The 14,187-nt window shown below is 41.1% G+C and overlaps 1 protein-coding gene across 1 annotated transcript in view; it reads left to right on the plus strand.

The window, feature by feature from the left end:
• Window positions 1–1,207: 1,207 nt before the first annotated feature.
• The window catches only part of CNTN3 (contactin 3), a 350,216-nt gene continuing 337,236 nt past the window's right edge, over window positions 1,208–14,187 (plus strand). The window contains exon 1 of the mRNA XM_003264908.3: window positions 1,208–1,582. The gene's annotated coding sequence lies outside the window, so the exon portion shown is untranslated. The remainder of the gene's footprint in view (window positions 1,583–14,187) is intronic.

Genomic DNA, 14,187 nt, shown 5'->3' on the forward strand with positions numbered 1-14,187 from the left:
TGTGTGTGTGTGTGTGTGTGTTTGTAAGCACAAAAACGGTACAGGTACCAACTTTCCTGTGCCGATCAACAGTACATGTCCCAAGTTCTAACAATACCGTTTATTTATTTATTTATTTATTTATTTATTTATGTATTTATGTAGAGACAGGGTCTCCCTCAGTCTTTTGGGCTGGAGTGCTGTGGCACAATCATGGCTCACTGCAGCTTCCACCTCCTGAGCTCGAGTGATTCCTCCAGTGATCCTCCCACCTCAGCCTCTCAAGTAGTTGGGACAACAGGTGCGTGGCATGACGCCTACCTAATTTAAACTTTTTGTTTGTTTGTTTGTTTTTTGTAGAGACAAAGTCTCCCTATGTTGCCCAGGCTGGTCTCAAACTCCTGGGCTCAAGAGATCCACCTGTCTTGGCTTCTCACAGTGCTGGGATTACAGTAGTGACCCACCCCCGCCCAGCCTCTAAGGATACCTCTTGGAGGTCATTTATGCCAATACTAGTAGATGCACCTTTCTCTCTGCCGCTGTATGTCTCCACTGTATTTTATCAGCCACTCTCCTAATGAAGGACAGGTAGGTTGATCCCAATTGTTTTTCGTACAAGTAAAGTTGCAGTGTTTGCACGAGTTTGATTGGAAGTAAGTCAGCAGCGGTTCAGCGCAAAGTCTCAGGACTTCAACAGGCTTATTCAAGTCCGGGTTCTCCAACCCACCACTGTGAGTATACTTGGGCAAATAAAGGTGGTAAGATCTCCTTCATAGGGTCCTTGACAGAATATAGTTACGATTATTCTCACAACTGACTCATCGAAACCTTTAGCAAATCAATTTCCTCATCACTAAATCCGGGAATAATAATAGATCCAGGTTGCTCTGGGGACTGCATGAACTAATTCATTTAAATAGCGCAGTCTACTACCTGCTACCTAGCGAGCCCTTAATAATTAGCTGCTTTAATATTAAAATTGGCAATCTTTGCGCACTTGTGGGAGCGCAGCTGCAGGAGGCTTTCCTAGAAGTGGAATTCCTGCCTTAACCCCGTGCTTCCCGGGCCCTGTGTGGCACGAGGCCACCCGGAGGTGACACGGTGACCGCCGCCCAGTCCGCGCCGCCGCCCAGGGCCCTGCGGAGGCCGCACACACGTGGGTGCACGCGGCCGAGCGCAGGGCCGCGAGGGGTCCGACCGGCGCAGAGGCGCGGAGGCAGCCGCAGACGCGAGGCTCGGGACCCAGTTGGCTGCTCCGCCGCGCTCCCCGCCCCTCCCTCCCTCCAGTCCGCTCGGTCTCCCCTCCCTCCAGCGTCCGCGTCGCAGCCGGAGCCGGAGCCGGAGCCGGAGTGGCGGAGGCGCAGGCAGTGCTCGCTGGGCGCCGGCAGCAGCCACAGCAGCGTGGCGCGTAGCGGCGGCGGCGGTGGTGGCGGCGGCGGGCGGGCTGGCGCCGTGGGCTGGGCCGGGAACCGCGCGGACGAGGGCGCTGCGGCAGCGGCGGCGGCTTAACGCGGGGGCGCACGGCGGCCCCCCGGGCCCGGACTAACGGCGGTGGCGGCAGGTGGGCCGGCGGGGCGGACGTCTGGCGAGCTGCAGAGACCAGGTAAGTCCCGGACGCCCGGCTCCTGGCGCCGGCCGGGCCACAGGGATGAGCCACCTGCCGGGGCAAACTTTACGCACTGGCTTCGTGGCTCCTCAGCCCCGAAGTTTGTTTGCAGGGAAATGCACCGGACGGGTCAAGAATAAAAGATGCTTCTCTCGTCGGACTTGCTTTGGGGAGATTATTTTTCCCCCTCTGGGGCGAGGATTGGTTTCGGGTTGGGAAGGCTGCATCCCCAGCTGGAGCGCGGAAAATTGAGTGGTAGGTCCCTTGGGCGTGCTCTTCCCGCAGTGGATTTGACCAGTTAACGTTGGGGGGAAAAAGTTGTGACTCGTAGGGATACTGAGGAACAATTCCGGGTGCATGATGCAGAATGTGGGAACGTAATACCTCTTTGCTGGAACCACCCCCCAGGCCCAGATTCCCAGGTCTGAGAAAGCTAGGGTGGAGGATTCTTTCATTAGCGATCAAGTTTTCTAAGCTGCATTTTCTGTCTACTCACAGATCAGCAGCTTGGGACGGAATTCCCTGTCGCGTTTATTTGCCAGGTTTCTCCTGATGCACTATAGTCCAAGTTTCCTGAGCTTGGACCCTGGTTTCAGCTGTTTCTGTGTTCTCTGAGGAGCCTTGCAAAGCTAACCAAGCAGGTAACAATAGCAGAAACAGAAAACCAGAAGTGCTAACCAGGCACCGGAGTCATAGCACCATCGGGAATTTTTTTTTTGGTCGCGTAAAATGAACGAACAGCTTCTGGGCTCTGCTTGTGCAAAGCTCCGTACAGCTCTCCAATCCGTATGTCCTTCCCTGTATTGCATTTGCTTATTGATTTACAACAAGGAGATGTGCCCAGAGGAATTATTTAATAACAAACGGTGTCCGCTGTGTTAAGGACAGCAAACCTCCTTTCAGAGGCAAAGAAAGGGGAACCGAGCCCTGGGAAACGGGTAGCCAGTCTGTTAACCTCAACCCAAGATGCAGGGAAACAGAGCTAGAAAAAGCAACAGACAAGGAGGGAGTGATGTGCAGGAGGGAGGTCAGAAACCCCAGCTCATATGGTGAGTAGGTAAATCCAGAAATAATTTTAAAATGATTAAGCAGGAATAACTAAAAAAAAAAAAAAAAAAAAGTAGGAAGACTGTACGTGCTGTGGTTTCTGTCTACCCCCACAGAGATGAATATCACACTAGCTGAAAAAGAATCCTGATCTGTAAATAGATTAAAAACAGGAATTAATCAGAACAATGAGTCACAGCCCTTCAGAGATTGAAAGCAGGAGTAATTGCCTTTGAAAGAGCTTGTATCTCAATATCAAGTCAAATGTGTTACTTTTGCTTTGCTAGATGTATTTACTAACAGTAACCTGACTTTGGCTGCAGTAACCTGGCATCTTGGTTCATGGTTTTAACCATTTGTGGGTCATGGGACTAGGGAGGAAGTTGCCTGCAGGTTAATATTCATATCAACTTGTGCAACATTTGTAAGACGCCTAAGACGTGCATGTCACTGGTGGCAATGGGAGAGGTTCTTGTGAATGTTCATTAAAGAAATCTGATTGGGTTGAGCCTTGCTAAATGGAAGGATGTTGGCTTGCAGATAATAAAGAGTGGGGTCGGGAATTATTGGTCTTTGAATGCTTGCTTGAAATTAGTTGAGAGTCAACATGTGGTTTTGAGGACCCGCAAAATGATCAGTATCCACCAGGGAAATATAGCAAATTGCTGTACACTTTTACAAGATGAATGGTAAGGCTGAATGCATGCAAGTGGCCCTCCTGTCTAAAAGTAGGATAACCGAGGCACCGAGTGGCTAATTGATATGCAGGGTAATAGATTCAGGCTGTGGCCGCCACAGACAATAACATTCAGCCTCATGTCCTTCTCGCTGTCTGGATGTCATTAGTGTCAGCCCGAAGACATGAAGGTGTTAAGTTCATTTCTCCAGGAGAACTCTAACTTTTAAATATTCTTCACAACAAACCAGATAGCCCAAGTGTACCTTAAAATGGCAACAAAGCATTTAATAGGAACAAAGTGCTGAGCAGTTTCAAGTAGAGCAAAGATTAGCTGTGGACAACTAGCTGTAGACTTTCCTTTGCTGATTTATGTTCAATTTTATCACTGTCACATTTCATATATGCCTAGTTATTACAAGCTAATAGCCTCTTTGCTCTGCTTGCAAAATATGCATCTTTCTCTTTTACAAGTTCCTAACTCCTTCTCACACATTCAGTACACATCTTCCAGCTTTGTTTTTACTGCATAATTTTAGTGTCCAACTTGAAGTTCTCATTAACTCTTAATATGGTTCATGCTGAAATAGTATATAGATATAATTGCCCCTTCCAAACTGCCAGATCTGTATATCGCTATATTGTGGCAATACTACAAAACAGAGAAGCTTTGACTGGTTTCCAATAACCAGTTAGCAAGTTGTTAGCAGTAAAAATAATGCTAATTTTATGTAGTGGAATATATTCAGATGGCAGGAGGATTTATTGATGCTGTGCATGTTTGCCTGCTGTCTCTGATTTAGTTGTCACCACCAGTCTGCCTTTAAGCCTTCTTATTTTAGCAAGGTACTTTGTCTCTATGAAGGTGAGCATCTTTCAGGTGCTCACCTGTAGTTTTTAATATGCACACATGCATATGCATATAATTTTAACATGCATATATAATTAATCACTTAATGCTGGTGGACAATTTCCTTTCTTATGCTTGATAAAAGTGCAATGGAGAATATCATTGTTGCAAAGATGGTTGGCAAGAGAATATGGGGCCACGGAACAGTTTAAGATAGAACGTGTCTTTGAAATTGAGGGGTGACAGATCTCATTCTCATATCCAATTTGTATAAACATTTCAGAAATGGATCGAGTGTTGTAAATGGTTTTTATCTTATAGTCTCCCCTGCACTCATCTCTTAAACACAGTGGGACATTTCTTTGGAAAAACTGCTGCAGGAGAAATGCACTCCCTGGTTGAAACTTTGTATGCCAAGTTTCAATCCATAGTACATTTTTATTTTCCCCCTTTTATGTACATGTTATAAACAAGAAATAAGGGTTTGCAATAGAAGTGCTGGCAGAACTTTATAGCATTTCAAACAGCTTTGCTGCTTGGAATGTAAATATTTGTAGAATCTTTACTGCGCAAGAACCTGCCTTGCAAAGAATGAGGAAAAATGACTATTTTCTTAAGTAGGATAAAATAATTCAGTGAGTTTGCATATTTCTTGTTGCAGACATACTGGCATTTGAAGACATAGATTATCTATGTTATAGTGATTCCTTAGCACTCTCTTAGGTGCCTTTATAACTCAGCTTGTAAATTTTATATGTCCTAAAACAAGAGAACAATTTTGTCCCATTTGTTTTTTAAGTCTCTCGACTTTGATTACCTTTCAGATGTTAAGATATGAGAGCCATGTTTCAAAACCGCTTGATTATGTTACTGACAAATGAGGCTGTCAGTATACTGTTTTAATAGGGTAAATAATTCTTGACACCATCACAATACTTCAAGTACTTTTATTTTGGGGAACTAGTACAACTCAGACCTTATGTGTCCTTTTGCTTCTAACCCTGAAATATTTCTCACATTCGCCCACTTCCCGCCATGTTCACCCACGTCCTCCTTCTCCAAGTCCCCATCTTCTCTCCTGGGATAACTACACTGGCTTCCTTGGCTCCTTTCATACTTCTTCCCCCAAATCATCATGCATAGCAGCCAAGAATTTTTTTTTTAATGTAAGTTAAATTAGTACTCGTCTACTCAGAATGCTTAAATGGCTTTTCATTGCACTCAGAATAAAATCCAAACTATTAAATATTACCTGCAAGGCTGTGTAGGATTTAAACACTACTGTCGCTTTGACAATTCCTAGCAAGCTTTTAGGAACAAGAGCTTCTTAGACCCTTTTTCATTTCTGCAGGTTTGTTGAGCTCTTTGCTGTCTTAGGGATAATTCTGTTCTTTTGCCCAGTAGCCCTGTCCAGCCCTAACCCCTAAAAACACATACATACACGTGTGCAGACACACAAACTCACAGGGTTTTTTTTTTGTGTGTGTGTCTGTGTGTGTGTGCGACAGGGTCTCACTCTGTCACCCAGGCTAGAGTGCAGTGGTGAGATCATGGTTCACTGGGACCTCGACCTCCTGGGCTCAAGTGATTCTCCCACCTCGGCCTCCTGAGTAGCTGGGACTACAGGCACACACCGCCATGCCCTGGCTAATTTTTGGATATTTTGTAGAGATGGGAATTCCCCATGTTGCCAAAGCTGGTCTCGAACTCCTGAACTCAAACGATCTGCCCACCTTGACCTCCCAAAGTGCTGAGATTATAGGTGTGAGCCACTGAGTCTGGCCCACATAGAGTTTTTGACTGCTACTCATACCTTAGGCCACAGTGTAAATATCATTTGCTTAGAGAGGGCTCTCTGATTTCCTTCCTACCCTGAATGAGGGCACCTCTGATAGGTTCTTTCTGTTCATTTCCTTGGTAGTGCTTACTATAACTTGGAACTGTACATTTCCTTACCTGATTGTATGTTTATATTCTGTAAGTACCTTGTAAGCAGTTACCACATCTATTTTATGCGCTATTGCAAAGCAGCTTCTGTCAATGTATCTGGTCCACAGTGGAGTTTGATAAACCTATGACAACTAAGCTTATTGGTTTGCTGAGCTTGCCATATGTAACCAAAGATCCTGTCAAGAAGGTCCATATTCAGCAGAAGTCTGCAGCTGACTTTGACAGTATTCTTTCTGTCACATTGCCCATGATCTCGTACATCTCTTGGACAGCTGCTACTTCAAACCAATCTTGTCCAAAATGGAATTGTCATTTTTCCTCTCAATCTGTTTCCTAAGAGCTTAGGTGGTCTGTTCTTCCTTTAGCTATCATTGGGGTCATCAAGGCATCTGGAGTCAGTGGTCTTTGTCACCATCTTCTCCCTTTGCCATTGTAGCCAGTCCACTGATTAAAAATACAAGAACATTCATTCAAGCAATGTGCCAAGCTGGGTTCTAAGTACTTCTTGCCTAAATGCAGGAGATTAAGAAATGACTTTCTCCTCACTCTCTTACTTGTTCCGATCTATTTGATGTGCAGTGCCATAGTAATCCATGAGGCTGACCCTTTGGGTCATTGGACACCCACTGCATAGAGAAAAATATGCTATTGATGCAGCCTGTCTGTATGTGACTTCTCCCTAATTCTCCCCTGATGCTTAACACTCCAACTATAGTACATGGGTCTTTTAAAACTTCCTTGAAAATTCTACATGGCCCTTTTGGCTTCAGTGTTCTTGCATGTGCTTGGAACACCCATGACTTCCACTCCACTCTCTTTATTCCCGTGTTGACTCATTTCCACCCTCAATTCATTGTTGTTTCTTTCATGAAAGCTGTTTACTTCCAACCTTACCATTCGTCAAGGTGATACCCAACCTAGCCATTCCTCCAGGTAGCCTTGACTGTCCCCCTAGACTAGGTTTGACCTCTATGCTATCTACAATCAACCATTTAAATTTTGTTTCTCCTTTAGGGGGTAAATGTATTATAATCTAATTAATATTGTAAAATTGTTTAATGTGTGCTTTTCCTGATAGTCTATTGATGGAGTAGCATGCACATATTAAGATTTTGGTAAATATTTCTGGAAAGACAGACAGTCTAATCTTTTTAATTGGCATGAAGTTCAGCTATAGTTATAGTGGGGCTTCTTTTTCTAGGGCTAAAATTTATTTTAGTGTATAAAGATTTTATTTTATTTTGCAGAGTTTCTGAGTGACAAATCATTAGTTGACAACAGATTAACATCTTGATATGATCTGAATTTAGAAAATTCTGTGACAAACATATGCTCTAAAGGAAGCATAAGCCAAAGGTTGTAAGCACCGAGGACTGGTCCTTGAAGTAATGAGCTGATTTTAGTGCAAGGAAGTAATGGGAAGTTCTCAAAATTCATTATTTTATTAGAGTGAAACATTTGCGTATGAGAGAAATAACTAAATGACTGCATCACAGCAAATCAAAAGCACATCTTCCTAAACCATAAATAATTACTTATAAATGGGGGAAATTTTGTAGGCATTAAACAGGGCAAAGAGGAAGCCCCTGTAATAGAGCTGAGAATACTCTATTTCACTTGCACTGTTTCTCAACTTCTGATGTTTCTGCAGAAACGTTAACTGGGGTTCTACTGAAATAATGGCAATACCTTAGCCCTTACAAGATCTTCTGAATCATCTCTGGGGTACAGCTTGCTAATCTGCATTTTTTAACTTTTTATTTTAAAGTAATTTTAAACTCACAGGAAGTTGTAAAACATAGTACAAAGAGTTCTGTATAGTCTTCATCCAACTTCCCCGTATGGTGACATTGTATATATCTGTCCTGCAATACCAGAACCAGGAAATTGACATTGGTACATTACTGTTAACTAGACTGCAGACCTTATTCAGTTGTCATCATTTTTTAAACCTCATTTCATGAATATGTGTATAGCCCTACACGGTTTTATCCCATGTAGAGATTCATGTTTCTAGGATTTTAACTTAAAGAACAAATGTCCTGAGAGGTGATATTTCCATGTCAATGTACACTAATGTCATAATTTTGCAACTGTATTCTAGCATTGAAAAATGCCACTTCCATCGATCTTTTTCCATGCAAATATTTGTCTTGTTCTTAAATATCATGAACTACTTTACCTTGCAGATGCCTGTATGGAAATGGAAGTCTTGGGATTTTATCAGCCAGGATATGACATTTGGCTGGTTCTCTGTGTCTTTGGTTTGGGCATCTGTGTTGACTTCCCATGCTACATTTGAAAAGTTCTGCAGATAGCAAATATGTTTGTTTATCAGTGTGGTCAGACTTGGGCAGGATTTTGATGCCACCAGGGCAGGGCCCCAACTGAATGCTTCATGCAGGTTCTAACTCAGTTGCAGTTCATTTTATTTCCTGCATAGAAATAGTCACTCTTTAAAATAACTTAATGCATTGCAGAAGATGGTAATGACACTTTTCAGGCAATTAAAATCAACCCGAACAATATAGCTAGTGATCTAATCTGATGCCTGCTACTCACTTGGTCTGGCCGCCTCCCTGAATGTAAAGTAGCCGAAAGTTGCTGATTACCAATTACTAATTCCGGTGAATATTCTGAAGGCTCTGGAATACAGATAAGGCATATTTGTACCAAAGTCGGCTGTGTGTGATTGCACCTCCCACACCCCTGTGCACTCCCTTTGCCTAAGAAGCTTTCACATTTGTAGATAGTAGGCAGGTTAATTTTTCTCTTCTTACTCGGGCTTCTATTTATTTTAAATAAAAGCGATCAAAAGCTTTGTGCATGGGCTATATGGTTTTGAAATGTGAGCCATGTAGGCCCAAGTTTCTCCTTTTCTTCATTGGAGTAAATAAAATTTTTTCTTCATATGTAATGTGGAGATATACATATTTCTATTTAGTAGTAATGTATTGGGCTATTGTTTCATTAGTGTTAAGCAAAAGCCCTGTGAAATTAAGTCTGTAAACTTTAGTGGCAACATTAGTTTTTAAAAAGAAAAAAAGGGTCTTAATATATGGGTTTTGTTATATTGTGAAACAAACCATGCATTCTGTGAAGATGCTTACAAGTGAAGGGTGTATTTCCATATAATGGGAAATTCTAGAATATAGTCAATATCCTTTTTAATCTGATAGTGCCATAATTGTCTGTTGCTTTAAATAGTTCTATATTATGACTTGCTTGGAAAATATCATTTTTTGTCATTTTTCTAGAGTTAGGGCATTTTTCTAAGTCTTGACTTTTTATATTCTATTTTTATAATTGATTATTTCTGTCATTCTTCTTCCTACCCTACTTTGACCTTCAATAACCCAACCCACCCATTCACACATACATACTCTCACATGTGTGCATGTATAAACACACAGACACACACCCACACAGACACACCCACAAAATGCACAAGACATAGATTAGGATAGGGATAGAGTTAATCCCAAATCATAAACTTGTAAGGGATGAATTACGAACATCTTGTAAGCGTTCAAGCAGAAGAGATTAAAATCAAATGATGGGGAAGCATTTTAGATTCTATATAGGATTAATATGCCCCTGTTTTTAAAGTTACTCAATCTCTTCCTCCTCTGCTGCTTCTTCCTCCATCTTTTTATATGCCTCTCTGTATTCATCTCCCTCTTCTTTTCCTTTTTTTAGTGTTCTTGTTTGCTTTCAGTTGTGTTTTTGAATGGACTCTTCTGTACTGACCCATAGTGGCTGAATGCTTTCAGTGGTCTCTAGTGGAAAAATTGCATATGTTTACTCATACTTTTTTTTGAGGGGAGAGGGCAGGATGGGAATAGGGGATATAAAATGTATTAAGTTTGCTATTTAGAGAAAAATAACTTTAGAAAAACATAAAACACACATCAGGCCTATAACAGACTGTTTGCAAGATGGTGGCCACAATACCTTCCTTGGCAGTTTGCATGGTGGCTCACTGTTACCTTCAAGCAATGGAGTCCATTTCCCTTTCCCTTGAATCTGAGTTAGCCTGTTGAATTTGAAAAATAAAATGTGGCTCAAGTGATGTTATTGTGAATTCTGCTCCTAAGCCTGGGAGCTTCTGTTCTTGCACACTGAGTCTGCCCTGTGGAGAAGTCCAGGCAAGCCTCCTTGAGAAAAACAGGTCACATAGAGGTTAGTAGCCAATAGCTGGCCAGTAGCCAAAACTGGTAGCCAGTCATGTGAGTGAGCCCATCAGTCCCAGTTAAGCTATCAGATGACTCATGTTACACGAGTGGCTCCAGGCAAAACTACCAAACTAATTGCTCAGCTGAGCTCAGGTCAAATTCAAAATCATCAGATAATAAATTCTTTGTTTAAGCTATTTATTTTGGGGGTAGTTTATGTAGCAATAACACACACAAAGTTTTTTAAAATTAATATAATTACTTTTAATTGAGAAAATTCTATATGTTTATTGTGTACAAAATGATGTCTTAAAATATGTACACATTGTAGAATGAATAAATTGAGCTAATTAACATGTATTATATCACATGCTTATTTTTTGTATGGTGAAAAAGCATAAAATCTATTCTCTTAGTGATTTTCAAGTATACAATACATTATTATTAGTTATAGTCACCATGTTGTATAATAGATCTCTTGAATTTATTCTTCTTGTCCAAGAGAAATTCTGTATCCTTCCACCAACATCTCCCTAAACCTCCCTCCACACCCCCTGGTAACCACCATTCTATTCTCTACTTCTATGATTTCACCTTTTTTAGATTCCATGTATAAGTGAGGTCAAGTGGTATTTGTCTTTATTTGTCTGGCTTATTTCACTTTACAGAGTGTCCTTCAAATTCATCCAGACTGTCACAATTGAAATAATTTCCTTCCTTTTCAATGGCTGAATAATATTCCATTGTATGTATATACCGCATTTTATTCATCTATTGTTGGACACTTAAATTCATTGAATATCTTGGCTATTGTGAATAATGCTGCGATGAACATGGGAGTGCAGATATCTCTGACATACTGATTTCATTTCTTTTGAATATATGCCCAGTAGTCCTATTGCTAGTTCCTATGGTAGTTATATTTTTAATTATTTGAGGACCCTCCATACTGATTTCTATAATGGTTAAAGCAATTTACATTCCCTCTGTCAGTGTGCAAGGTTTCTCCACATCCTCTCCAACATTTACCTGTTGTCTTTTTGATAATACCTCTTCTAATGAGTGTAAGATGTTAGTTCATTATGATTTTAATTTGCATTTCTTGGATGATTGGTGAGGTTGAACACCTTATCATATACCTGTTTGCTATTTCCATGTATTCTTTTGATAAATGTTTTTTCTGATCTTTGCCTCTTTTAAAATTAGGTTATTTGTTTTCTTGCTATTGAGTCGTTTGAGTTCCTTATACATTCTGAATATTAACCTCTTACAGATGTGTGGTTTGCAGATATTTTCTCTAGTCCATGGATCGTCTCTTCTTCCTGTTGATTCTTTCCTTGGCTGTGCAGAAGCTTTTTAGTTTGAATTGAATTTAATTGTTTTCACATTTGTTGCCTGTGCTTTTGGGGTTATATCCAAAAAATCATTGCCTAGACCACTGTCAGCGGAGACTTTCCCCTATGCTTCCTTCTAGTAGGTTTATGGTTTCAGGTCTTGTGTTTAAGCCTTTAATTCATTTTGAGTTAATTTTTGTAAATGGTATGAGATAAAGGTTTAATTTCATTCTTCTGCATAAATCTAGTTGTCCCAACACCATGTATTGAAGAGACTGTCCCTTCTTCATTATGTGTTCTTGGCAATTTTGTCGAAATCAGTTGACTGTAACTGCGTGGATTTATTTCTTGACTCTCTGTTCTGTTCTGATGGGATATGCAGTCTGTTTTGATGCCAGCACCATGCTGTTTTGATTGCTGTGCTTTGTAGCATATTTTGAAGTTAGGTAGTGTGATGCCTCCAGCTTGTTCTTTTTGCCCAAGATTGCTTTGGTTATTGAGGGTCTTTTGTGATTCCATATAAATTTTAGGATTTTTTTCTATTTCTGTGAAAAATGTCTTTGAAATTTTGTTAGGACTTGCACTGAATCTGTAGATTGCTTTGGGTGATATGGACATTTTAATAATATTAATTCTTCCAGTCCATAAACATAGGATATCTTTCCATTTATTTCTATCTTCTTCTATTTCAAACTTGTTATAAAAAAAAGTATTTAAAAAAAGTAAGTAACTGCTTAAAAATGTGAGATATCTTTTTTGTTGTATAAATGTAACAGTCGGCTTTTGCTTTGATAACAATTCAAAAATTTCAGTGACTTCTAGCAAGCATTACTCATCTGCATTGCATGAGAGCTATGGGTCAGCTTTGGATCAGCATTGCTCTTCCATATTGTGCATTGGCTATGTGCCTGCTCTATGTGGCTTCTTCTTCTAGGATCCAGGTTGAAGGGACAGTTTTGTAGTGGATACTGTGGTGCCCAATCCAGGCCCACATATCTATCCACCATCTGACTGGAATATCAGCTGCCATGTAGGTGACATCTTTACTCCCCACTGGGAATTTCCCTTTGCCTTAGGGGAACTGTCTCAGCCAAGGTTGTGCTTCCTCTGGGTAGTGGTCCATAATCAGTGACTGACTGTTGCAAAAGTGCAAAGACTGGAGTTGCCTTAATTTGGACAACTCTGTGCATGTAATTTATATACATGTGACTAAGAATATGTTTTGTGTGTATGACATCAAGAGAGGAAGCCAAGAGGGGCCATCCCAGCCCTGGAACACCATGTAAGGATCAGCTGAGACCTCAGTTCCAAGTACTTTAAGTTTTAGGGTCCTCCCCTGCCTTTACAGTAGTTTCTTTCAAGAGCGCTCCTCAATAAACCTTCTTCATTTCAGATTTTGTCTCTAAGGAGCCCAAGTTAAGAATGACCCTTATCTGGGATATTCTGTTCACATTAGTGAGGGCAGAAACACAAGAGACTTAGCTAGACCATGCAATTGCATTCAAAACTTTGGTAGGACTGGTCATATGTCAAGTTTTCTCACATTTCATTGGCCAGAAGTCACAGGGCTAATTAAGGAAGGGGAGGTAAGCAAGTGCTTACAAACAATAGTATAGTTTATATATGTATCCTACCTCTCTTGATCTCATACACACAAAATATACTCTTAGTCACATGTACATAAATTACATCCACACCCTTAACAAGATCTATGCCCCAAAAGTTCTTATGTAATCAAGTAATCTGACAGGAAGTCTGAGATTTTATTATAGTCTCTACAGCTTATGGCAGAAGTACAAAAAACTAAACCAAACCACTAAAGCTGAGAGTGAATAATGAATATTTGTGAACAAAAATACCATTTACCCACATGAATTAGCTGTTACCACAATAATTCTATGTAGAAAAAAGCCCCCCTCCCCAAATTTCAGTAGTCTAAAATAACATATGTTTATGTATCTCTCATTCTGTCACATTGGCTACGGTGGCTCTGCTGAACTAAGTTTTGTTTGTTCTTTTTTTTTTTTTTTTTTTTTTTGAGACCAGGTCTTGCTCTGTGGCCTGGGCTGGAGTATAGTGGTGCGATCATGGCTTACTGCAGCCTTGAACTCCTAGGCTTAAGGCTCGAGTGATCCTCTCACCTTAGCCTCCCAAGTAGCTGGGACTGCAGCCATGCACCACCATGCCTGGCTAATTTTTAATTTTTTGTAGAAACAGATTCTCACTATGTTCCCCATAGTGAGACTCTACTTCCAGGCTGGTCTTGAACTCTGGGGCTGAAATGATCCTCCTGTCTCAAGCCTCCGAAAGTACTGGGATTATAGGCATGAGCCACCATGCCTGGCCTGTTCATATTTTTATGGGTCAGCTGGGAGTTGGCTTATCTAGGCTGGGCTGGTGGGGTTACTTTGCTCAATCTGCAGGACTGTCTGGCTCTGTTGTTTCCATATGTCTCATGGTGGAACTGATTCTGAAGGAGAAGCTCCCTGATGGAAATTATTCTCATGCCAATTGCAGGGATGCAAAGAGATAAGAGGCAAACACACAAGGTCTCTTAAGATCTTGTATTG

This window comes from Nomascus leucogenys, chromosome 21 (assembly GCF_006542625.1).
Source record: "Nomascus leucogenys isolate Asia chromosome 21, Asia_NLE_v1, whole genome shotgun sequence".
Lineage (NCBI taxonomy): Eukaryota > Metazoa > Chordata > Mammalia > Primates > Hylobatidae > Nomascus > Nomascus leucogenys.